The following is a 23,903-nucleotide window of genomic DNA, read 5'->3' on the forward strand; positions in this document are numbered from 1 at the left end:
CTTGAGAATTAGCATACAGTACCGAGGCCCCCATGACCAAATAAATTGGCCTTAATAATGCAGACTACAGCAAAATGACTGACTTTGAAAAGGGAATGAATGTCCGGAAGAAGTAGTGTAACCAGCTTGAAATGCTTCTCTGGACCTCTAACTAAAAGAAACCGGGAACCAGCAGTGGCTTTCGAACTGGGATCCTATCGCAGCACGTGGTGTCGTAACTCTTCCGTATCTGATATTGGACCAAGCACATCAGGGGAGAGCGCGAACGCAGTCCCCCACTACCAGAAATTATGCAGTAGAGCCTCGCCCTGGGTGAATCGATTTTTTAAGAACTTTTAAAAGTTCACAAAAAAATACAGGACATCACAAATTAGAAAGCTTTACATTAATATACATACTTAAAACAGTATATATGATCACATCTCATTACATTTTGACATGGTACCAGTTACATAGCAACAATTTCTTTTTTTCTGGTGTAAATCACATTCTTTACTTAAACATGATAATGTTTTTCACAGTTTCTTGAGATATTGACCTATGCTCTCTATTTCCCACAGATTTTCTGCTTCCTCCCTCCCTTCTCTCCACAGATCTCTGAGGTAATAGTTCTCTCGGGTGATGAACAGGGCCAGGCTACCTGCTGCCTTGACTGGGACCTCGATGCCTTTGAACAGCCCCATGGTCCTCACTCTCCACAGGGTGTCTTTCCCACTGTTCACCACGGCCCAGATCCTGTCAAACACGTCAGGAGGAAGTTTGACAGGAGAGATGCCGTTGTAGCGGCAATGCTTGTTAATAAGACAGAATTAAGCGGTGGTATGCTGTCCTAAATGAGGCCCCATCTCACCCTCCATCTCTGTGGTGCTTGTGTATTAGCGTGAGCGTTTTTTATTCTGATCAGGAACAGTTTTACAAGTCCGCAAAGGATCGAGGAAAGGTTTATCGCCAGCTGAAAAGAGACACAGCGCTTCGGCTGTGGAGACTTGTTCGGCTGGCGTTCTGGGAGTCGCGTTTTTCAGAATTGTATTGAGATCGTTTTCCACAGAGCTCAGATGTCAAAGCACAGCAGCAGCTCTCCACAGCGATCCTCTATAGCGCCCTTTCAGCTCCGTCCTCATTGGAAGGAAGCAAGAGTGAAAGGCTGAAGTGAAATAGAGCGGAACGAAGGCAGTGAAGAGAGAGAACGTGGTAAGAAGAGAAAAACGCAAGGGAAAAAAAGATGCGTCGTAAAAGAGGTGACAGAGCTGTCCTCTCTATAAGAAGGGTGCCAGCGAGCCTTGCTCTCGCTTACGGCCACATCCCCTTGAGCACGCCTGATCTCGTCTGATCTTGGAAGCTAAACAGGGATGGGCCTGGTTAGTACTTGGATGGGAGATCTCCAGGGAATACCAGGTGCTGTAAGCTTTTAAGCACAGGAGGCGCCCTATCCCCGTTCGCTCGCTCATTCCCCTGTTCACACGTGCAGTGCGGCTTGTCCGTCTGTTTATTTGTCAGCTTTGGCGAGATACTGGTGCTTGTGTATTAGCGTGAGCGTTTTTTATTCTGATCATGAACAATTTTACAAGTCCGCAAAGGATCGAGGAAAGGTTTATCGCCAGCTGAAAAGAGACACAGCGCTTCGTCTGTGGAGACTTATTCGGGTGGCGTTCGGGGAGTCGCGTTTTTCAGAATTGTATTGAGATCATTTTCCACAGAGCTCAGATGTCAAAGCACAGCAGCAGCTCTCCACAGCGATCCTCTATAGCGCCCTTTCTCCCGCAGCTCCGTCCTCATTGGAAGGAAGCAAGAGTGAAAGGCTGAAGTGAAATACAGATGCAGCCATTCAAAATGAGCGTTAAAAACCCGCGGTTCAGTAACCAACCCGCAGGGCACCGTAGGGCACCGCGGTAAGTGATTGGCTGGCCAAAATGACCGACAGGGGCACTCGTGGTGCATTGGTTGGTAGTGAAAAGATTTAATCATTTAATGTCTTTACTGTGCACGTTTCAATACGCTTAGTTTTGAATATTTATATGGAATTTTACCACTAAAGGGAAATTTTAGTAGCTGGGCATAAAAAGAAGAGGAGCATAACGCATCTGAAGGTCATAAACGATATTAATTTAGGAACATAAACATTACTGTATGTACATAAACTGTACTGTGTATGGCTGGTCTTGATAGTTTAAAGAAAAAATACACACCAGTCTTCCATTTCTCCCTAAACATTTTAAGCATGAAAGTTTTATGAAACGGTACCCAAACATGTGATTGCTGTATAGAATGAATTTTAATTTTTAAAAATTATTTAACACGAAAATTAAGCTGTTTACATCTTCCGCCTGAGAACAGTCAACCGTTGCTACCCAACGCAGAAACACAGCCACTAACTAGCAAAGAGAGGACATTAGCTAGCCAATATGATAAAGAAATAAATGATTATTTTGTATATTTCTTTTGCACATTTATTTGAACATTTCCATCGATTGTACAAGCACTTGGAAACTGTCCAATCCCTAGTTCATCAAGCATTTACCGGTCTGGCGCCGGTCTGTGTCTTCTAGGATATAATGCCAGCGAACTCTTGTTTTTATGTCCACTATAACTACGCTGGGCAAACGTTCCGAGGTCAAAATCTTCCAGCACGGGGGTACCTTTAAAGCGGAGACGACGGCACCAAATTTTTTTGGCGCTCCTTCTCTTTTAAGCCCTGGCCAAATATGAAGACAGTACGTACAGTTATAATTCAAACGGAATTAAAAACTACACATCCCAGTTACCATGGTGGTGCTTGTGATCATTGCGTTTAACCAACGAAACAGGGCGAAAAATTAGTCACATGACTTTGGGGCAGAGTTTCGAAAGCTTAACCTATCAGCAACAAAGCGAAATTTACACGATAGGCTACCTCAAACTGTCAGTTACACGACTGTGTATGTCGCTTAAGACACTCCTATTTGGCATTTTAGTTATGGAGGCGAGAAGACGCCCCCCCCCCCCTTCTCTGGGTGTCTGATTTGCCGCCATCTTTAACTGTTCGGTGTCCGAATCGGAGTAGCTACGCGTACGAAATAAAGTTAATCCCAACTACAAAACATATATTTTTGTGGTAAGAGGGCGCAAAACATCAGTATTTACTGCTATTAATTACTGTACGATTTATAGTTGAAATTTGAGCCTAGATATAAAGTTAGATATAAAGTTAAAATCTCGACAAAGCAATGTAGGAAATACAGAGAAAATAAATCCTTTCTGACATCTAAAATCAGTTTCGATCAAGGTCTCTAAAACGAGAAAAGAAAAAGAGGATTTTCGGACGGCAATTACGCTGTGTTTATAGAGAATAACTGATTTATGAGCAATCTAATTTCTTGTTCGTTTAAAATAGTGAAATGTCAGCTGCAAAAGATCGCACCAGAAACAGCACTCTCTCTGCCTGTCATAGACGTTCAGGAAAGGCTGAATGAAGTCATGTCAAGTACAATAATTCGGTGATCAATAATAACAATTGTAGGACAGTATATAAGGAGGATAAGGATTTTGAAGTTGACTCGAAATCTGATAGGTAACCAGTGCAAGGACTTGAAAACAGGTATAATGCATCCCTGATAGGATTCTTGCTGTCATATTCTGAACATATTGAAGATTGCTCAGTGTGGATTTAATTTCCCCAGTGAACAGGATGTGCATTTATTAATTCTAGAAAAAAAGCCTTTCTTGATTTCTCTAGTTCTTAGTTTCTCTAGTTCCCTTTAAAATAAACTATTATTCCACAATGCAGAGTATTACATGGCCAGTATTTACACATGATATTTGTGATTTAAATAAATTAACACAAGCAGCTTTTGGAGATTTAAGTGTTGGCTGAGTTATTGCAGGATAAAAGACTAGAGATGTTGGCAAGAAGAAGATAATTTGGGGAAAGCTGAGGAATACACTTATAACAAGAACACTTCCTAATGGGGTTAGGCATACTTTTGATGAAGATGATGAAGTTAACAGACTATATGTTTACATAGATACTGAAATAAGGATTGTATTTTAGATGATGTGTAGTTGCTGGCATTGAACTGTGTGTTGGATGCACATGAATTGAAGGAATGGGCAAACATAGCTGATGCGGATCCACAGAGCCAGCATATTAAGATGTTTATAATCAGAGGCAATTTGTTTAAATAACTAGGTATGGATACTGATGTGCAAGAGAGGTGGAAAGGCTGTTTCCTTAAACCAGCACTATAAGATATTTTATTCCCAGTGAGATGCTGCCATTTCATAGTGGGTTTCTAACACTGTGTATAGTTCCATCCACACAGTGCCTTTACTTCCATCCATTTCTAATCTCTTTATCCAGTACAGAGGATTTGGAGCCTATCCCAGTAAGCAACGGACACAAGGCAGAATACACCCTGGACATAGCGCCAGTCCATCACAGGACAGACAGACACAAACACACACACACCAGGGCCAGTTTTCCCATAAACCAATTAACTTACCAGTATGTTTTGGAGTGCGAGGGGGAGTCATATCACACATATGGAGAAAAACCATGTAACCCGGAGAGAACATGTAAACCCCACACACACAGGATGGCAGGAATTGAACCTAGGACCCCAGTGCTGCAAGATAGCAATGCTAACCACTTCGCCACCATTATAAATGGATGGATATCTTAGTTATCTTTCTAGTTCACAGGTTTGCATGCATAATTTAATTTTGAAAGCCACTGAGACATCAGGTACTACTGTTGTATTTATGAAAAAGAAACAAAACAAAAAACATACTAACAACTGTGCCATCCTACTCCTTAGTTAATACATTTTATTTTAACATTGTTAGAAAAATATTTTGAATTATATTTAACCCTATTTTTTCTTTAGTTTTGTATTTAACATATTATATGATAGTCAGACTTAATGTACATTTGAACAATGAAAATATATTTTTACAAGATGCGGGGGAAAGTGCAACAGCTTATTACAGTGCTAAATTTAATATTATTGATTGCTAATAGTTTATGCTAACACCTAACTTTCTTAATTAGATGTATTTAAAACAGTGAACTAAGTGTAACATACTATTCAGAAATACAATCGAAAATAGTTTTGTGGTGTTTGTATGGATGAAACGTTTCTAAAATGTATAATGTAACAAAATTAAAGACGATTAAAATCTGTAATCTTTCCACTTGTAATGTCATTAGACAGAACAACACGTTTCTGGTTTGTTTTAATTAGCTAGTATTAGTTAGTAGTTAGTAGTTTTAATTTAATTAGTATTGCAATTCGCACTGATTCCCTTGCGAAGATATGGACTTAAGAATATTCGTGCCTGGTCAAAAAATGGCATTAAGCACTTAAAATTTATATGGTTAATAATAGTAAACTGTAACATGCTGTAACAAGATCGGTTAAACTGCGAAGAAAATGCTTTCAGAGAAAATGTTTCAGGTGTGAAGAACATAGATCTCCAATGCAATTTCAACCAAACCTGTTCCCACACACCCTGCCCCCACTACCATTAGAATATACACAAAGCACTGAAATCTTTCGAGCTAATGATCAAGTGACCCGAGAGAGCGAGAGAAACACCAAGGGGTGCGGAACCAGGGAACTATTTACATGGAAAACGGGCGATCTCCCCAGACTCCCCAGTCCGCCCGTTTCACTGTTACCTGGATACCTCTTTATTTAGAACTCACTAACACTGATTTTTAGTTTAGAAGGATTCAAGTAGGGTTTTAGATGAAAGGCAGCGACCTTAATCAAGCCCAAATCATAATTGAACCCATTCAGAGCCTACATTACATTTTAGCGTTTCATTCTGAGCAGAAGACCCTCACACCTGAAGAAGGCTTGCGTTTTCTCTCTTCTCTTTTAAGCATGTGTACGATGTGTAATACAATTACAATGTGTAATTACAATGCTGTAATACAATTTGAATCGTATGAGGGTGGGGGGGGAGGGGGAGGTGTCTTTCGCTGGAAATCTCGCCTGCTTCTACTTTACGAGTACAACCCCCTCTCTGCCGGAGTGCTGGCTGTGACGAATTAAACCGGTTTCACAGGTTTCAATCACAGACCATGTGACATGGGAGTCAGGAAACTAACACACAGCGCCACCGGATTTGATAACGCTATAAAAACGCTATAAAATAATGTGACTAGGCACAGAACAAGTTTACAGCACAGTACAACATCACTGAAGTCAACTCCTAGGTACTGTAACTGTCGTGTGGATATTTTCACAATAATCAGACAAAGGTTTAAGCATCGCTTGTTCTAGATAAAACTGCAAAAAAAAAAAAACAACAACCCATAATGTACTTCTTTGCGGCTCTGTTTGCCCAAATCATATATTCACAACGTGAAATTTAGAAAATAATATTACGTAACCAAAATCTGCAATATGGAAACAGAACCTGTGTAATTGTTGATAGATGATGTACTCGTAACATTTTTACAAGACGAACTACAACATTTAAAAAATGACTTGTATGTACTTGATATCTCTAATCAATCCACGGCGACATTGTTAAAGCAGAGTCCCAGTAAAACGAAACTAAAACGCCCTGGGCATACCGTTTCGCGCTTCTTATTAGTTGCTCAAAAGTAATTTGACCGTATGAAATGCATAATATAAACCTAGAAACATATACGTGAGCAGTATTTACGTACTGTAGTATCGGTGTTAAGACATACCTCTCAAATACTGTAAATCAAGTTAAAAATATCTCAAGACCGATTCTGGTCATTATGAAACCATGTTTCGTGTATGTTTTCTTTAAAGTACCGAGACCAGCCATATACTGTATGTTTATGTTCCAAAATTAATATCGTTTATGGCCTTCACACGCGTTGCAGTATGCTCCTATTCTTTTTATGCTCAGCTACTAAGATTTCCCTTCAGTGGTAAAATTAGATATGAATATTCAATACTTAAACGGGCACAGTTAAGACATTAAATATACATATACATACTGTATACAGTACAGTTTTCATACAGTAATATGTCTATGTTCCTAAATCAATCTCTTTTATGAGCATGTGAAAGGCATGGTGAATCGATTCTCAAAAATTACTGTACTTTGCATGATTGGAAACAAATGCGTGATTGCGAAATGCTGTGGTGTTACTTTTACAAAGACGGTCAATGAAAAAAAGAATCTTGACCAGGGCAATACTTTGAGTTTACACTTACACCTTGTCCAAGGTCATTCATTATTAGTACTATTAGTAATATCTTCGTTAAAGACTTTGATGGCCACAGCTCAAACATGAGAGGTTGAGCTTTATTAGCTCCACCTTGCCGAAATTCAGGATACTATTATTTTGCTTGTCATATTATAGGAGAATTTATGGTAACTAGCGGTATTTACCGGTAACTTGCGGTAGACTGCGTACAGCGTACCGGAAAATAATGCGGTATCGCCCACGCATTTTGAATGGCTGCATCTGTATGTCCCCCAGCTCTGAGCCCATTGGGCCTGCTGGTGTGACCAGAGCTGCAGCGTCGCCATGCTGGTGGGGGTCAGTTCGGCTTTTCTGTTGGAATGAACAGGGGGGTTACATGATGGTGCTGTCTGTGGTCTGGCTGTCCTGCTGGTCTGGATGAGGGGTGCGTAGTGTGGTGCAGGTACTTGTCCCATCCTGCTCTTGGTCCAGGTTGGAGGGTTGCACTGATTCTGAGTCTTGTTAGCTGGTATGGATGGGTTTGGGGGTGTTGATACCAGAGTGGTCCAGGGGGGGTGCAGGTGTCTCGGGGGCATTCTTGTTTTTCTGTGAGTTCAGGTTGATTCTGTTGGTTTTGCCACGAATCTCCCTCACGCAGGCAAGCGCTCCCTCATTCCTACGAGCTCTCCCCATACCAAACGTGCACATGTCAATCAGTCCTCTACTTAAACCCTCATCTGTCCCCCGGTCATTGCTCACGATTGAGATTCTCTCCCGGAGCTTACCTACTAACTACACCTTTGCCTTACTACGACTTCTCCTCTGGACCTCGACCCCGCTTTTCCGACTACCACTTTAGCCACTCGATTTTGTACCCTCGCCTGTTTTACGCTTTCTCGGATCCTGACCCAAGCCTGTCTCTTCGTTTACACCTCTGTCTACCGACGCAACTTCTACGCCTTCCCGGACTCCGACCCCTGCCAGTACCTCGACTACGCCTTCGCCTGTCGATTCTGTGCCTATGCCTGTACTACGCCTTCCCGGACTCGGACCCCTGCCTGTTTACTCCGATTATGCCTGTGTCTCACGCCAACCCTACCAAGGGCACCGCATTGGATCCCTATCCTCAGCAGTCAGCCCCTGCGTGACAGGTTCTGAGTGTCTTGGTTACATCCATTTGTGTGTATAGATGAAAAAGCTATTGAAGAGCACCCCAACACCCCCCACCCATCTCGGTGGAAGTTGCCATGTTCAAAAAATCCTAAAAAGATAATTAAAGTTGCACACAACAAAGCATGACTGTGAAAGGTCAGGAGGCCTGACTAGTGAGCACAACACTTGATTACAGTAAAAAAAAATAAAGAAATGTTCTACAACTCAAAGCGAGGTTGTATAAGGTTAGGTGAAATGTCTGGTGTAAAACACCTGGTTGCAGCACTGTGGCTGTTGTGCTTGAAGAGCTATTGACTCGTGAATAGCACCCCCCTATCCCCATGTACCGCCTGTCTAATGGTGCCATATTGAAAACCTCATAAAAAAATAAAGAAAGGGGCCACAGCCACAGCAAGGTTGCATAAGGTTAGGGGGCCTGTGTGGTGTGTAAAACACTTAGTTTCAGCAGTGTGGCTGTTGTATTTGAAATTCTATTGAGCCATGAAGACGACTCACCTGTCCCAGTGTATTACCTGTAGTGTTATCTTCAAAAAATCATAAAAAAATAAAGAAAGGTGCCACAGCCACAGCAAGGTTGTATAAGGTTAGGGGGCTAGACTGGTGTGTAAAACACTTGGTTTCAGCAGTGTGGCTGTTGTATTTGAAATGCTATTGAGCCATGAAGACGACCCCCCTATCCCAGTGTCTTACCTGTACTGTTATCTTAAAAAAACCAAAACAAAGCTGGGAAAAGTCAGAGGACCTGCTTAGTGTGCAAAACACTTACTTGCAGCATTGTGGGTGCTGTGGTTTAAATGCTATTGGTTTGTCAACAAAATACCCCTATACCAGTGCATTGTGCCACATTAAATAAAAGCACGAGAAAAAGAGATTCAGAACACAAAGCTGTGTCAGTGTTCTGTGTAAAAAGTCGGTTTGAACATCATGGGAGCTGTTTTTAATAAGCTGCTGAGAAAAGAATATTTTAAACTTCCTGCTGTCAGTAGTATTGTCAATATAGTTGAACCACACCTGAATGAAAATAGAACGTAAAGGAAGGGTTTCAGAAATCAAACAAAGCTTTATTCCCGTGCTTACAGTCTGGCTAATTGGAGACTGCGCTGTTCTGCTTCCTATGGTCATATATGGGTTTTTCGCACGAAGCCGTATTGAACAGTATTTCTCGCGTTGTGAACGTGTGCACACAGCGGTCCCCCGGGTTCCAGTTAGTGTGTAATTACGCATCGATGAAAAACTGGAGGTTTTAAAAAAGATGATTAGCTCACTGATAGTTTGGTGTAGAGGCTGTTGAAATATCCACAAGTTGTGGTCTTTAAAATGCATTTGGTTTGAAGCCGTTCTGTGCTTCTATTGCAAAGATATGGACAAGAGAAAATGTGAGCATGGTCAAAAAAATGTCATAAAAATGACAAAGTGAAGGCTGAGAAAGCATTCACAATGTATTTTATACACAAAGCATGTGTTTTTGTAACTCTAAGAGATTTCGCGAAAGCGCTACAGGCATGCCAAAATCGTTTTCGAACTTCAAGCTAACCCCGGTACAGGCGTACTGGTCTCTGGAGAGAGAGCACGGTCCATCAGCGCACTCCAATAAAGGCAATGGAAGCAGCTGAATCGCATTGGCGAAGCTCAGCACTGGGCCGCTGGGCACGGTTTACAACCGTTTCCGTAGTGTAGTGGTTATCACGTTCGCCTCACATGCGAATGGTCCCCAGTTCGAGACCGGGCGGAAACAGCTGCTTCTTGCAAGCTCCTGTACTTCACAGAGGTCTTGAACGACCGGTCATTTGTTCCCAATGTATTTCCGGTGCCTTCATGCACTCTTGTACCAAATGCACGTTCCTTCTGTATGCGGAGCTGATCATTTGCAATTGGGCTGTGCCGACAGACCAGGACGAGCTCTGTTGGCTCAAAAGCAGCGCAGGACCTGCAAGAACAACAGAAAGAATAGCATCCAGAGGGGGCCTCTTAGTGAGCCCAAGATCTCATCAAGAATCGGCTCCAGCAACAGGGCTGGGCGCATTGTTCCATTCTCCACCCACTCTCAGTGTAAACAAGTCCCTCCTGGTCTCTGCTTGAAATGCACTTTCCTGTGTTTGCTTTGGTGTAACTGGCTTCCCCTGCATGGGCGAATGTGAAGAAGATCCTTAGTAAGTCATTGAAGAAAACCAAGAAGGGGTCGGAGTGGCCTCTGTCGCTCATCAACGATCCAGTCAGGCAGTACTCCTCTGTAAAGCACCGTTCGTTCACATCGATTGGCTTTCTTTTGCCTTCATTCGTGCAAGTAGTAAAAGCAGACGCCCCTATTCTGCCGTGACCTGGATTCGAACCGGGGTTGTTGCGGCCACAACGCAAAGTACTGACCACTATACGATCACGGCGAGTTACCGATACACGCATGGCAGGGTGGAAAAGGCTGTGCTCTCTTCGTGTGACATAATTTGGAAAAGTCCTGACGTTGCATTTCAACTGAGCCCCAGTATACATCGACCCTTCGACACTCTGAGTGACAACTCTCTTGCGTGTTTTCTCATATTTACGTAGTTTGCTCGGATGATGCCGGGAACAGCATGGCTGTTCGCTGCCATATGGTCTAGCGGTTAGGGTTCATGGTTTTTACCCATGCGGCCCGGGTTCGACTCGGTTTTGCCTCCTGCTTTCCAAAAGATCAGCGCCGTGTACGAAAGAGCCGCATTAAAACTACTCGAACGTGCAAAACGTGCGAGAAGAGGGGGCGCTTGTTTCCAACCGAAACTTCTCGCGTGTGAGACGAGCTGATCATCGCTGTGGGAGGGTTACTCTGGTAGACAGGGCTGACCTTCGGCAATAGGATTTATAGTCTCCAAGATGATATTTGCACTTTCTGGAGAGGCGATTTTCTCCACTTCAGTAGCCCGATTTCATCGATTGCGTGGAGAGGGCTGTAGAATGTGGCGCCGCCTTTCCTGCTCCGTCCATGACAGGCGTGCTGGTCTCTGGAGAGAGAGCACGGTCCATCAGCGCACTCCAATAAAGGCACTGGAAGCAGCTGAATCACATTGGCGAAGCTCAGTGCTGGGCCGCTGCACCACAGAGATGAACAGAGATGGGGCCTCATTTGGGAAGGCTCAGAACACTTAATTCTTTCTTATTAATAAGCCTCGCTGCTACAACACATATGCAGTTTGAGCACACATAAGACGATAACCAAGTACCACAAACTACCAGGCATCTAGTATCATTAGCAGTTCAGGTGGGGAGCTGCATCACCATGTGTAGGCTGCAAAGGAACAAGTAATAGGTCTATTCCATGCTTAAAAGAAAAGAAAGAAAATACAACATTTCAGCCGTGGAGCCCTCACACCTGAAGAAGCCTCCACGGCTGAAACGTTGTGTTTTCTTTTTTCTCTTTTCATCTAGTGTCATTAGCCTTTTAACAGTTCCTGTCAAAATAAAATAGAAATGGATAACATTCTAGAGAGAGTTTGAAATACCAAGGTACAATTTAAAACATATCTCTTCCACTACAACCACAATATTTTGGAGAGATCGTTGAACCTCACTGTTCTGACATGTCCGTTAGCCTCCGTCCTGCTTCAGCAATGAATGTGGCGGGGCACATTCTGAGGGAGATGAGGTCAATCAGGTGGCAGGAAAACCAAGCTAAGCTTTTTTTTGAGATCCTGAAAACGAAAGAAGGGCCATGTATATGTGTGCAGCTGGATATGTAATTGCAGGTGGCGTAGCAAATTCTGCTGAAGCCCCACTGCCTGGTGTGGACGGTAGCTGTGCATGTTGCAGCACGTGAGATCAAGGGGGCATGTCATGTGTTTCAGCACTTCACTCCATTCAGTAGCACATGATTCCCTGAGTTCTTTGGATGACCTGTGGACCGATCTTTCACGATGAAGAATTCCTTAAGAAGAATAGATCTCGGCCCACCATCCCAATGCCTCCGTCTCAAAACAGCAACCTCCAACTGCCCTTAGTCTGCAAGGCAGTCCTTTCAAATGCGATGACAACGCCGGGACCTTCGTTGCCTATTGTACGAGCTGAACTTTTGTGCTCATCAATTCAACGCTCTTTCCATCAACTCATCTTGTCTTTTGACGCTTCGTGTTTTGCGCTCCTTTGACTATCGGCATATCGGGTGACTGCAAACACTGAAGTTCTTGCTTACGGAGTGTGGAACATTGTTTTCAAGTGATCGCTGTTCTGTCATGTTGACGCCGAGTGAATCTTTCTTTGGCAACATGGGCAGGCTGACAGCAGTGCGAGCGAAAGTAATGGCAAATTTCTTGACTTATTTCTGAATGTGAATGTTCTTTAGAAAAGGGATGCGGCGTTGCTTCTCGCCCGTGTAAAGGTCACGCATTCCAGACGTGGTTATGAGCGAACAGTTGCCGCAAGTGTTTGAAAAGAGCAAGAGAGGAAGCAGCCCTGCCCCGTGTGAGGATCAAACTCAGGCTCTTCAGATGACGAGACTGACGCACTACCAATTACGCCAACAAGCCCAGCTGCAGTACACACACCGGAAAGTTTGCCTCACATGGATTTCAGTCGCCCGTTCCCTAATCTTTAGACGCCCTCTGCTGAATGTTGCATTTGCCTTTTGATCTCACCGATACATTTTTGGTCTGTTTCTGTTGCGAGTCCGTCTTTCAGATCTCACCTAGCACAAGTCTCTGTGGCTGAAGTGGCCTCTCTGCTTCAGCATCGTGCCCTCACTCAGCCATTAAAAATGTCACTCGGACTTCTGACATGCTGACATGAAATGTCAAGAGAGAGGGGCGGAGTGACGCTTAAGCCAGAGAGAAGATGAAAAGGGGGCGTGGCTGCGAAACGCTTGACAGCTGCACGATGCTCTCCATGTAAGGCGGGACCACAGGCTAAAGGACGCCTTTCGGCACATCAAGCTCTAAGCACACACCTGGAGGATGCGGGAAGTGATCCTGCTATCTCCCACATGCAAAGCAAGCGCTGTACCATACAAGCCAACCCCCCTCGCTGGGACTTATGCCTCGGCGTCACCTAGTGCCGCTTGTTCCCCTCTTACCGGGCACAGTTCACTGCCCTTCGTCTGCAAGGCAGTCGTGTAATTGCAGCTTTCTTGACTTATTGATGAAGGTCTGACTGGACGAGCGAATGGCGCCTCTCCCCATCCTCAAGCTCGCTGACAGATTGAAATGGAAAGTGCTGCTGTGGCTCGTTGGTCTAGTGGTATGATTCTCACTTAGGGTGCGAGAGGTCCCGGGTTCAACTCCCGGACGAGCCCTCGTGTGCTCTTTTCCTCCTCTTCCACAAGACTGGGAACTGATATCCACATCACTTCGCAGCGTCTGCTTATGGCAAACGATGGAATGTGACTAATGACTGAATGAGCCTGGTGAATTCTCATCACGTGGCACAATGAGAGCGTGCAGTCAGCTGTCCAAGGCGGCAACCTCATTGCTCGTTCAAAAGAACACGTACTGAAAACTCATCACCACTGTGTCGTAGATGAGCACCGCGATCGCTTGTTGTCATGCGTCCTTACTTGGGAAATGCAGAAGCAAAAACTGCCCTCTCTCAGCCACCGAAACGTGTGCGGCTCGCCTTGCGCTCTCTGCGCCTCACATATTTGTCGAGCTGTCTGCTCTTCTTTCTGTTGAAGTAATCAAGTTACGGGGCGTCCTGCAGCCTATGATGTTCTCACTGAGAGCTTTCAAGATTTGAAGGAAAACTACGAGCTTGATGGCTCAAGTCGAACGAATGTGATTGTTAAGCAATCGATGATCAAAAGCACGTCTTCTAACAATTCGTGAGAGTATTATCAGCACTGTTTTCACTCGGATATACTTTTCACTTGCTAAGCTGACAAATTGGACGAGAAAATGCCGGAGACGCACTCAGTGCAGACTGAGGTTGGGAAGGAGGTGTGGCCCTTCAACGCTTGACAACTGAAAGACATTCTCTCCGCAACGGAGGAGCACCTGTCAGAAGTCGCAGAAGCTAAACAAGAGCACCGGGCTTCCGGAGATCCAAACTCAGACCTGGAGGATGCGGGCATCGATCCCGCTACCTCTTGCATGCTAAGCAAGCGCTCTACCATTTGAGCTAATCCCCCTCGCTTCATGCGTCTCGGCATCATGTCTTACCGCCTCTGCCCCTCTTACCGGGCACCGCCCACTGCCCTTGGTCTGCAAGGCAGTCCTTTCAAGTGCGATGACGACGCTGAGACCTTCGTTGCCTATTGTACGAGCTGAACTTTTGTGCTCATCAATTCAACGCTCTTTCCATCAACTCATCTTGTCTTTTGACGCTTCGTGTTTTGCGCTCCTTTGACTATCGGCATATCGGGTGACTGCAAACACTGAAGTTCTTGCTTACGGAGTGTGGAACATTGTTTTCAAGTGATCGCTGTTCTGTCATGTTGACGCCGAGTGAATCTTTCTTTGGCAACATGGGCAGGCTGACAGCAGTGCGAGCGAAAGTAATGGCAAATTTCTTGACTTATTTCTGAATGTGAATGTTCTTTAGAAAAGGGATGCGGCGTTGCTTCTCGCCCGTGTAAAGGTAACGCATTCCAGACGTGGTTATGAGCGAACAGTTGCAGCAAGTATTTGAAAAGAGCAAGAGAGGAAGCAGCCCTGCCCCGTGTGAGGATCAAACTCAGGCCCTTCAGATGACGAGACTGACGCACTACAAATTACGCCAACAAGCCCAGCTGCAGTACCCACACCGGAAAGTTTGCCTCACATGGATTTCAGTCGCCCGTTCCCTAATCTTTAGACGCCCTCTGCTGAATGTTGCATTTGCCTTTTGATCTCACCGATACATTTTTGGTCTGTTTCTGTTGCGAGTCCGTCTTTCAGATCTCACCTAGCACAAGTCTCTGTGGCTGAAGTGGCCTCTCTGCTTCAGCATCGTGCCCTCACTCAGCCATTAAAAATGTCACTCGGACTTCTGACATGCTGACATGAAATGTCAAGAGAGAGGGGCGGAGTGACGCTTAAGCCAGAGAGAAGATGAAAAGGGGGCGTGGCTGCGAAACGCTTGACAGCTGCACGATGCTCTCCATGTAAGGCGGGACCACAGGCTAAAGGACGCCTTTCGGCACATCAAGCTCTAAGCACACACCTGGAGGATGCAGGAATTGATCCTGCTATCTCCCACATGCAAAGCAAGCGCTGTACCATACAAGCCAACCCCCCTCGCTGGGACTTATGCCTCGGCGTCACCTAGTGCCGCTTGTTCCCCTCTTACCGGGCACAGTTCACTGCCCTTCGTCTGCAAGGCAGTCGTGTAATTGCAGCTTTCTTGACTTATTGATGAAGGTCTGACTGGACGAGCGAATGGCGCCTCTCCCCATCCTCAAGCTCGCTGACAGATTGAAATGGAAAGTGCTGCTGTGGCTCGTTGGTCTAGTGGTATGATTCTCGCTTAGGGTGCGAGAGGTCCCGGGTTCAACTCCCGGACGAGCCCTCGTGTGCTCTTTTCCTCCTCTTCCACAAGACTGGGAACTGATATCCACATCACTTCGCAGCGTCTGCTTATGGCAAACGATGGAATGTGACTAATGACTGAACGAGCCTGGTGAATTCTCATCACGTGGCACAATGAGAGCGTGCAGTCAGCTGTCCAAGGCGGCAACCTCATTGCTCGTTCAAAAGAACACGTACTGAAAACTCATCACCACTGTGTCGTAGATGAGCACCGCGATCGCTTGTTGTCATGCGTCCTTACTTGGGAAATGCAGAAGCAAAAACTGCCCTCTCTCAGCCACCGAAACGTGTGCGGCTCGCCTTGCGCTCTCTGCGCCTCACATATTTGTCGAGCTGTCTGCTCTTCTTTCTGTTGAAGTAATCAAGTTACGGGGCGTCCTGCAGCCTATGATGTTCTCACTGAGAGCTTTCAAGATTTGAAGGAAAACTACGAGCTTGATGGCTCAAGTCGAACGAATGTGATTGTTAAGCAATCGATGATCAAAAGCACGTCTTCTAACAATTCGTGAGAGTATTATCAGCACTGTTTTCACTCGGATATACTTTTCACTTGCTAAGCTGACAAATTGGACGAGAAAATGCCGGAGACGCACTCAGTGCAGACTGAGGTTGGGAAGGAGGTGTGGCCCTTCAACGCTTGACAACTGAAGGACATTCTCTCCGCAAAGGAGGAGCACCTGTCAGAAGTCGCAGAAGCTAAACAAGAGCACCGGGCTTCCAGAGATCCAAACTCAGACCTGGAGGATGCGGGCATCGATCCCGCTACCTCTTGCATGCTAAGCGAGCGCTCTACCATTTGAGCTAATCCCCCTCGCTTCATGCGTCTCGGCATCATGTCTTACCGCCTCTGCCCCTCTTACCGGGCACCGCCCACTGCCCTTGGTCTGCAAGGCAGTCCTTTCAAGTGCGATGACGACGCTGAGACCTTCGTTGCCTATTGTACGAGCTGAACTTTTGTGCTCATCAATTCAACGCTCTTTCCATCAACTCATCTTGTCTTTTGACGCTTCGTGTTTTGCGCTCCTTTGACTATCGGCATATCGGGTGACTGCAAACACTGAAGTTCTTGCTTACGGAGTGTGGAACATTGTTTTCAAGTGATCGCTGTTCTGTCATGTTGACGCCGAGTGAATCTTTCTTTGGCAACATGGGCAGGCTGACAGCAGTGCGAGCGAAAGTAATGGCAAATTTCTTGACTTATTTCTGAATGTGAATGTTCTTTAGAAAAGGGATGCGGCGTTGCTTCTCGCCCGTGTAAAGGTCACGCATTCCAGACGTGGTTATGAGCGAACAGTTGCCGCAAGTGTTTGAAAAGAGCAAGAGAGGAAGCAGCCCTGCCCCGTGTGAGGATCAAACTCAGGCCCTTCAGATGACGAGACTGACGCACTACCAATTACGCCAACAAGCCCAGCTGCAGTACCCACACCGGAAAGTTTGCCTCACATGGATTTCAGTCGCCCGTTCCCTAATCTTTAGACGCCCTCTGCTGAATGTTGCATTTGCCTTTTGATCTCACCGATACATTTTTGGTCTGTTTCTGTTGCGAGTCCGTCTTTCAGATCTCACCTAGCACAAGTCTCTGTGGCTGAAGTGGCCTCTCTGCTTCAGCATCGTGCCCTCACTCAGCCATTAAAAATGTCACTCGGACTTCTGACATGCTGACATGAAATGTCAAGAGAGAGGGGCGGAGTGACGCTTAAGCCAGAGAGAAGATGAAAAGGGGGCGTGGCTGCGAAACGCTTGACAGCTGCACGATGCTCTCCATGTAAGGCGGGACCACAGGCTAAAGGACGCCTTTCGGCACATCAAGCTCTAAGCACACACCTGGAGGATGCGGGAATTGATCCTGCTATCTCCCACATGCAAAGCAAGCGCTGTACCATACAAGCCAACCCCCCTCGCTGGGACTTATGCCTCGGCGTCACCTAGTGCCGCTTGTTCCCCTCTTACCGGGCACAGTTCACTGCCCTTCGTCTTCAAGGCAGTCGTGTAATTGCAGCTTTCTTGACTTATTGATGAAGGTCTGACTGGACGAGCGAATGGCGCCCCTCCCCATCCTCAAGCTCGCTGACAGATTGAAATGGAAAGTGCTGCTGTGGCTCGTTGGTCTAGTGGTATGATTCTCGCTTAGGGTGCGAGAGGTCCCGGGTTCAACTCCCGGACGAGCCCTCGTGTGCTCTTTTCCTCCTCTTCCACAAGACTGGGAACTGATATCCACATCACTTCGCAGCGTCTGCTTATGGCAAACGATGGAATGTGACTAATGACTGAACGAGCCTGGTGAATTCTCATCACGTGGCACAATGAGAGCGTGCAGTCAGCTGTCCAACGCGGCAACCTCATTGCTCGTTCAAAAGAACACGTACTGAAAACTCATCACCACTGTGTCGTAGATGAGCACCGCGATCGCTTGTTGTCATGCGTCCTTACTTGGGAAATGCAGAAGCAAAAACTGCCCTCTCTCAGCCACCGAAACGTGTGCGGCTCGCCTTGCGCTCTCTGCGCCTCACATATTTGTCGAGCTGTCTGCTCTTCTTTCTGTTGAAGTAATCAAGTTACGGGGCGTCCTGCAGCCTATGATGTTCTCACTGAGAGCTTTCAAGATTTGAAGGAAAACTACGAGCTTGATGGCTCAAGTCGAACGAATGTGATTGTTAAGCAATCGATGATCAAAAGCACGTCTTCTAACAATTCGTGAGAGTATTATCAGCACTGTTTTCACTCGGATATACTTTTCACTTGCTAAGCTGACAAATTGGACGAGAAAATGCCGGAGACGCACTCAGTGCAGACTGAGGTTGGGAAGGAGGTGTGGCCCTTCAACGCTTGACAACTGAAGGACATTCTCTCCGCAAAGGAGGAGCACCTGTCAGAAGTCGCAGAAGCTAAACAAGAGCACCGGGCTTCCGGAGATCCAAACTCAGACCTGGAGGATGCGGGCATCGATCCCGCTACCTCTTGCATGCTAAGCGAGCGCTCTACCATTTGAGCTAATCCCCCTCGCTTCATGCGTCTCGGCATCATGTCTTACCGCCTCTGCCCCTCTTACCGGGCACCGCCCACTGCCCTTGGTCTGCAAGGCAGTCCTTTCAAGTGCGATGACGACGCTGAGACCTTCGTTGCCTATTGTACGAGCTGAACTTTTGTGCTCATCAATTCAACGCTCTTTCCATCAACTCATCTTGTCTTTTGACGCTTCGTGTTTTGCGCTCCTTTGACTATCGGCATATCGGGTGACTGCAAACACTGAAGTTCTTGCTTACGGAGTGTGGAACATTGTTTTCAAGTGATCGCTGTTCTGTCATGTTGACGCCGAGTGAATCTTTCTTTGGCAACATGGGCAGGCTGACAGCAGTGCGAGCGAAAGTAATGGCAAATTTCTTAACTTATTTCTGAATGTGAATGTTCTTTAGAAAAGGGATGCGGCGTTGCTTCTCGCCCGTGTAAAGGTCACGCATGCCAGACGTGGTTATGAGCGAACAGTTGCCGCAAGTGTTTGAAAAGAGCAAGAGAGGAAGCAGCCCTGCCCCGTGTGAGGATCAAACTCAGGCCCTTCAGATGACGAGACTGACGCACTACCAATTACGCCAACAAGCCCAGCTGCAGTACCCACACCGGAAAGTTTGCCTCACATGGATTTCAGTCGCCCGTTCCCTAATCTTTAGACGCCCTCTGCTGAATGTTGCATTTGCCTTTTGATCTCACCGATACATTTTTGGTCTGTTTCTGTTGCGAGTCCGTCTTTCAGATCTCACCTAGCACAAGTCTCTGTGGCTGAAGTGGCCTCTCTGCTTCAGCATCGTGCCCTCACTCAGCCATTAAAAATGTCACTCGGACTTCTGACATGCTGACATGAAATGTCAAGAGAGAGGGGCGGAGTGACGCTTAAGCCAGAGAGAAGATGAAAAGGGGGCGTGGCTGCGAAACGCTTGACAGCTGCACGATGCTCTCCATGTAAGGCGGGACCACAGGCTAAAGGACGCCTTTCGGCACATCAAGCTCTAAGCACACACCTGGAGGATGCGGGAATTGATCCTGCTATCTCCCACATGCAAAGCAAGCGCTGTACCATACAAGCCAACCCCCCTCGCTGGGACTTATGCCTCGGCGTCACCTAGTGCCGCTTGTTCCCCTCTTACCGGGCACAGTTCACTGCCCTTCGTCTGCAAGGCAGTCGTGTAATTGCAGCTTTCTTGACTTATTGATGAAGGTCTGACTGGACGAGCGAATGGCGCCTCTCCCCATCCTCAAGCTCGCTGACAGATTGAAATGGAAAGTGCTGCTGTGGCTCGTTGGTCTAGTGGTATGATTCTCGCTTAGGGTGCGAGAGGTCCCGGGTTCAACTCCCGGACGAGCCCTCGTGTGCTCTTTTCCTCCTCTTCCACAAGACTGGGAACTGATATCCACATCACTTCGCAGCGTCTGCTTATGGCAAACGATGGAATGTGACTAATGACTGAACGAGCCTGGTGAATTCTCATCACGTGGCACAATGAGAGCGTGCAGTCAGCTGTCCAAGGCGGCAACCTCATTGCTCGTTCAAAAGAACACGTACTGAAAACTCATCACCACTGTGTCGTAGATGAGCACCGCGATCGCTTGTTGTCATGCGTCCTTACTTGGGAAATGCAGAAGCAAAAACTGCCCTCTCTCAGCCACCGAAACGTGTGCGGCTCGCCTTGCGCTCTCTGCGCCTCACATATTTGTCGAGCTGTCTGCTCTTCTTTCTGTTGAAGTAATCAAGTTACGGGGCGTCCTGCAGCCTATGATGTTCTCACTGAGAGCTTTCAAGATTTGAAGGAAAACTACGAGCTTGATGGCTCAAGTCGAACGAATGTGATTGTTAAGCAATCGATGATCAAAAGCACGTCTTCTAACAATTCGTGAGAGTATTATCAGCACTGTTTTCACTCGGATATACTTTTCACTTGCTAAGCTGACAAATTGGACGAGAAAATGCCGGAGACGCACTCAGTGCAGACTGAGGTTGGGAAGGAGGTGTGGCCCTTCAACGCTTGACAACTGAAGGACATTCTCTCCGCAACGGAGGAGCACCTGTCAGAAGTCGCAGAAGCTAAACAAGAGCACCGGGCTTCCGGAGATCCAAACTCAGACCTGGAGGATGCGGGCATCGATCCCGCTACCTCTTGCATGCTAAGCGAGCGCTCTACCATTTGAGCTAATCCCCCTCGCTTCATGCGTCTCGGCATCATGTCTTACCGCCTCTGCCCCTCTTACCGGGCACCGCCCACTGCCCTTGGTCTGCAAGGCAGTCCTTTCAAGTGCGATGACGACGCTGAGACCTTCGTTGCCTATTGTACGAGCTGAACTTTTGTGCTCATCAATTCAACGCTCTTTCCATCAACTCATCTTGTCTTTTGACGCTTCGTGTTTTGCGCTCCTTTGACTATCGGCATATCGGGTGACTGCAAACACTGAAGTTCTTGCTTACGGAGTGTGGAACATTGTTTTCAAGTGATCGCTGTTCTGTCATGTTGACGCCGAGTGAATCTTTCTTTGGCAACATGGGCAGGCTGACAGCAGTGCGAGCGAAAGTAATGGCAAATTTCTTGACTTATTTCTGAATGTGAATGTTCTTTAGAAAAGGGATGCGGCGTTGCTTCTCGCCCGTGTAAAGGTCACGCATTCCAGACGTGGTTATGAGCGAACAGTTGCCGCAAGTGTTTGAAAAGAGCAAGAGAGGAAGCAGCCCTGCCCCGTGTGAGGATCAAACTCAGGCCCTTCAGATGACGAGACTGACGCACTACCAATTACGCCAACAAGCCCAGCTGCAGTACACACACCGGAAAGTTTGCCTCACATGGATTTCAGTCGCCCGTTCCCTAATCTTTAGACGCCCTCTGCTGAATGTTGCATTTGCCTTTTGATCTCACCGATACATTTTTGGTCTGTTTCTGTTGCGAGTCCGTCTTTCAGATCTCACCTAGCACAAGTCTCTGTGGCTGAAGTGGCCTCTCTGCTTCAGCATCGTGCCCTCACTCAGCCATTAAAAATGTCACTCGGACTTCTGACATGCTGACATGAAATGTCAAGAGAGAGGGGCGGAGTGACGCTTAAGCCAGAGAGAAGATGAAAAGGGGGCGTGGCTGCGAAACGCTTGACAGCTGCACGATGCTCTCCATGTAAGGCGGGACCACAGGCTAAAGGACGCCTTTCGGCACATCAAGCTCTAAGCACACACCTGGAGGATGCGGGAAGTGATCCTGCTATCTCCCACATGCAAAGCAAGCGCTGTACCATACAAGCCAACCCCCCTCGCTGGGACTTATGCCTCGGCGTCACCTAGTGCCGCTTGTTCCCCTCTTACCGGGCACAGTTCACTGCCCTTCGTCTGCAAGGCAGTCGTGTAATTGCAGCTTTCTTGACTTATTGATGAAGGTCTGACTGGACGAGCGAATGGCGCCTCTCCCCATCCTCAAGCTCGCTGACAGATTGAAATGGAAAGTGCTGCTGTGGCTCGTTGGTCTAGTGGTATGATTCTCGCTTAGGGTGCGAGAGGTCCCGGGTTCAACTCCCGGACGAGCCCTCGTGTGCTCTTTTCCTCCTCTTCCACAAGACTGGGAACTGATATCCACATCACTTCGCAGCGTCTGCTTATGGCAAACGATGGAATGTGACTAATGACTGAACGAGCCTGGTGAATTCTCATCACATGGCACAATGAGAGCGTGCAGTCAGCTGTCCAAGGCGGCAACCTCATTGCTCGTTCAAAAGAACACGTACTGAAAACTCATCACCACTGTGTCGTAGATGAGCACCGCGATCGCTTGTTGTCATGCGTCCTTACTTGGGAAATGCAGAAGCAAAAACTGCCCTCTCTCAGCCACCGAAACGTGTGCGGCTCGCCTTGCGCTCTCTGCGCCTCACATATTTGTCGAGCTGTCTGCTCTTCTTTCTGTTGAAGTAATCAAGTTACGGGGCGTCCTGCAGCCTATGATGTTCTCACTGAGAGCTTTCAAGATTTGAAGGAAAACTACGAGCTTGATGGCTCAAGTCGAACGAATGTGATTGTTAAGCAATCGATGATCAAAAGCACGTCTTCTAACAATTCGTGAGAGTATTATCAGCACTGTTTTCACTCGGATATACTTTTCACTTGCTAAGCTGACAAATTGGACGAGAAAATGCCGGAGACGCACTCAGTGCAGACTGAGGTTGGGAAGGAGGTGTGGCCCTTCAACGCTTGACAACTGAAGGACATTCTCTCCGCAAAGGAGGATCACCTGTCAGAAGTCGCAGAAGCTAAACAAGAGCACCGGGCTTCCGGAGATCCAAACTCAGACCTGGAGGATGCGGGCATCGATCCCGCTACCTCTTGCATGCTAAGCGAGCGCTCTACCATTTGAGCTAATCCCCCTCGCTTCATGCGTCTCGGCATCATGTCTTACCGCCTCTGCCCCTCTTACCGGGCACCGCCCACTGCCCTTGGTCTGCAAGGCAGTCCTTTCAAGTGCGATGACGACGCTGAGACCTTCGTTGCCTATTGTACGAGCTGAACTTTTGTGCTCATCAATTCAACGCTCTTTCCATCAACTCATCTTGTCTTTTGACGCTTCGTGTTTTGCGCTCCTTTGACTATCGGCATATCGGGTGACTGCAAACACTGAAGTTCTTGCTTACGGAGTGTGGAACATTGTTTTCAAGTGATCGCTGTTCTGTCATGTTGACGCCGAGTGAATCTTTCTTTGGCAACATGGGCAGGCTGACAGCAGTGCGAGCGAAAGTAATGGCAAATTTCTTGACTTATTTCTGAATGTGAATGTTCTTTAGAAAAGGGATGCGGCGTTGCTTCTCGCCCGTGTAAAGGTCACGCATTCCAGACGTGGTTATGAGCGAACAGTTGCCGCAAGTGTTTGAAAAGAGCAAGAGAGGAAGCAGCCCTGCCCCGTGTGAGGATCAAACTCAGGCCCTTCAGATGACGAGACTGACGCACTACCAATTACGCCAACAAGCCCAGCTGCGGTACCCACACCGGAAAGTTTGCCTCACATGGATTTCAGTCGCCCGTTCCCTAATCTTTAGACGCCCTCTGCTGAATGTTGCATTTGCCTTTTGATCTCACCGATACATTTTTGGTCTGTTTCTGTTGCGAG

At 46.8% G+C, this 23,903-nt stretch overlaps 7 non-coding genes and 1 pseudogene across 7 annotated transcripts; 7 read left to right on the forward strand and 1 right to left on the reverse strand.

The window, feature by feature from the left end:
- Positions 1-1,288: 1,288 nt before the first annotated feature.
- Positions 1,289-1,407, forward strand: LOC138218522 (5S ribosomal RNA; annotated as a pseudogene).
- Positions 1,408-9,988: 8,581 nt separating this feature from the next.
- trnav-cac (transfer RNA valine (anticodon CAC)) lies at positions 9,989-10,061 on the forward strand. Its single transcript has one exon. It is a non-coding gene; the product is annotated as a tRNA-Val (tRNA).
- Positions 10,062-13,508: 3,447 nt separating this feature from the next.
- Positions 13,509-13,580, forward strand: trnap-agg (transfer RNA proline (anticodon AGG)). The gene has a single exon. It is a non-coding gene; the product is annotated as a tRNA-Pro (tRNA).
- Positions 13,581-14,338: 758 nt separating this feature from the next.
- On the reverse strand, positions 14,339-14,411 carry trnaa-agc (transfer RNA alanine (anticodon AGC)). The gene has a single exon. It is a non-coding gene; the product is annotated as a tRNA-Ala (tRNA).
- A 1,286-nt stretch (positions 14,412-15,697) lies between these two features.
- Positions 15,698-15,769, forward strand: trnap-agg (transfer RNA proline (anticodon AGG)). The gene has a single exon. It is a non-coding gene; the product is annotated as a tRNA-Pro (tRNA).
- A 2,117-nt stretch (positions 15,770-17,886) lies between these two features.
- On the forward strand, positions 17,887-17,958 carry trnap-agg (transfer RNA proline (anticodon AGG)). Its single transcript has one exon. It is a non-coding gene; the product is annotated as a tRNA-Pro (tRNA).
- Positions 17,959-20,075: 2,117 nt separating this feature from the next.
- Positions 20,076-20,147, forward strand: trnap-agg (transfer RNA proline (anticodon AGG)). Its single transcript has one exon. It is a non-coding gene; the product is annotated as a tRNA-Pro (tRNA).
- A 2,117-nt stretch (positions 20,148-22,264) lies between these two features.
- On the forward strand, positions 22,265-22,336 carry trnap-agg (transfer RNA proline (anticodon AGG)). The gene has a single exon. It is a non-coding gene; the product is annotated as a tRNA-Pro (tRNA).
- The last annotated feature ends 1,567 nt before the right edge of the window (positions 22,337-23,903 follow it).

The sequence above is a fragment of the Lepisosteus oculatus genome, chromosome 14 (genome assembly GCF_040954835.1).
Source record: "Lepisosteus oculatus isolate fLepOcu1 chromosome 14, fLepOcu1.hap2, whole genome shotgun sequence".
In the NCBI taxonomy this organism is placed as follows: domain Eukaryota; kingdom Metazoa; phylum Chordata; class Actinopteri; order Semionotiformes; family Lepisosteidae; genus Lepisosteus; species Lepisosteus oculatus.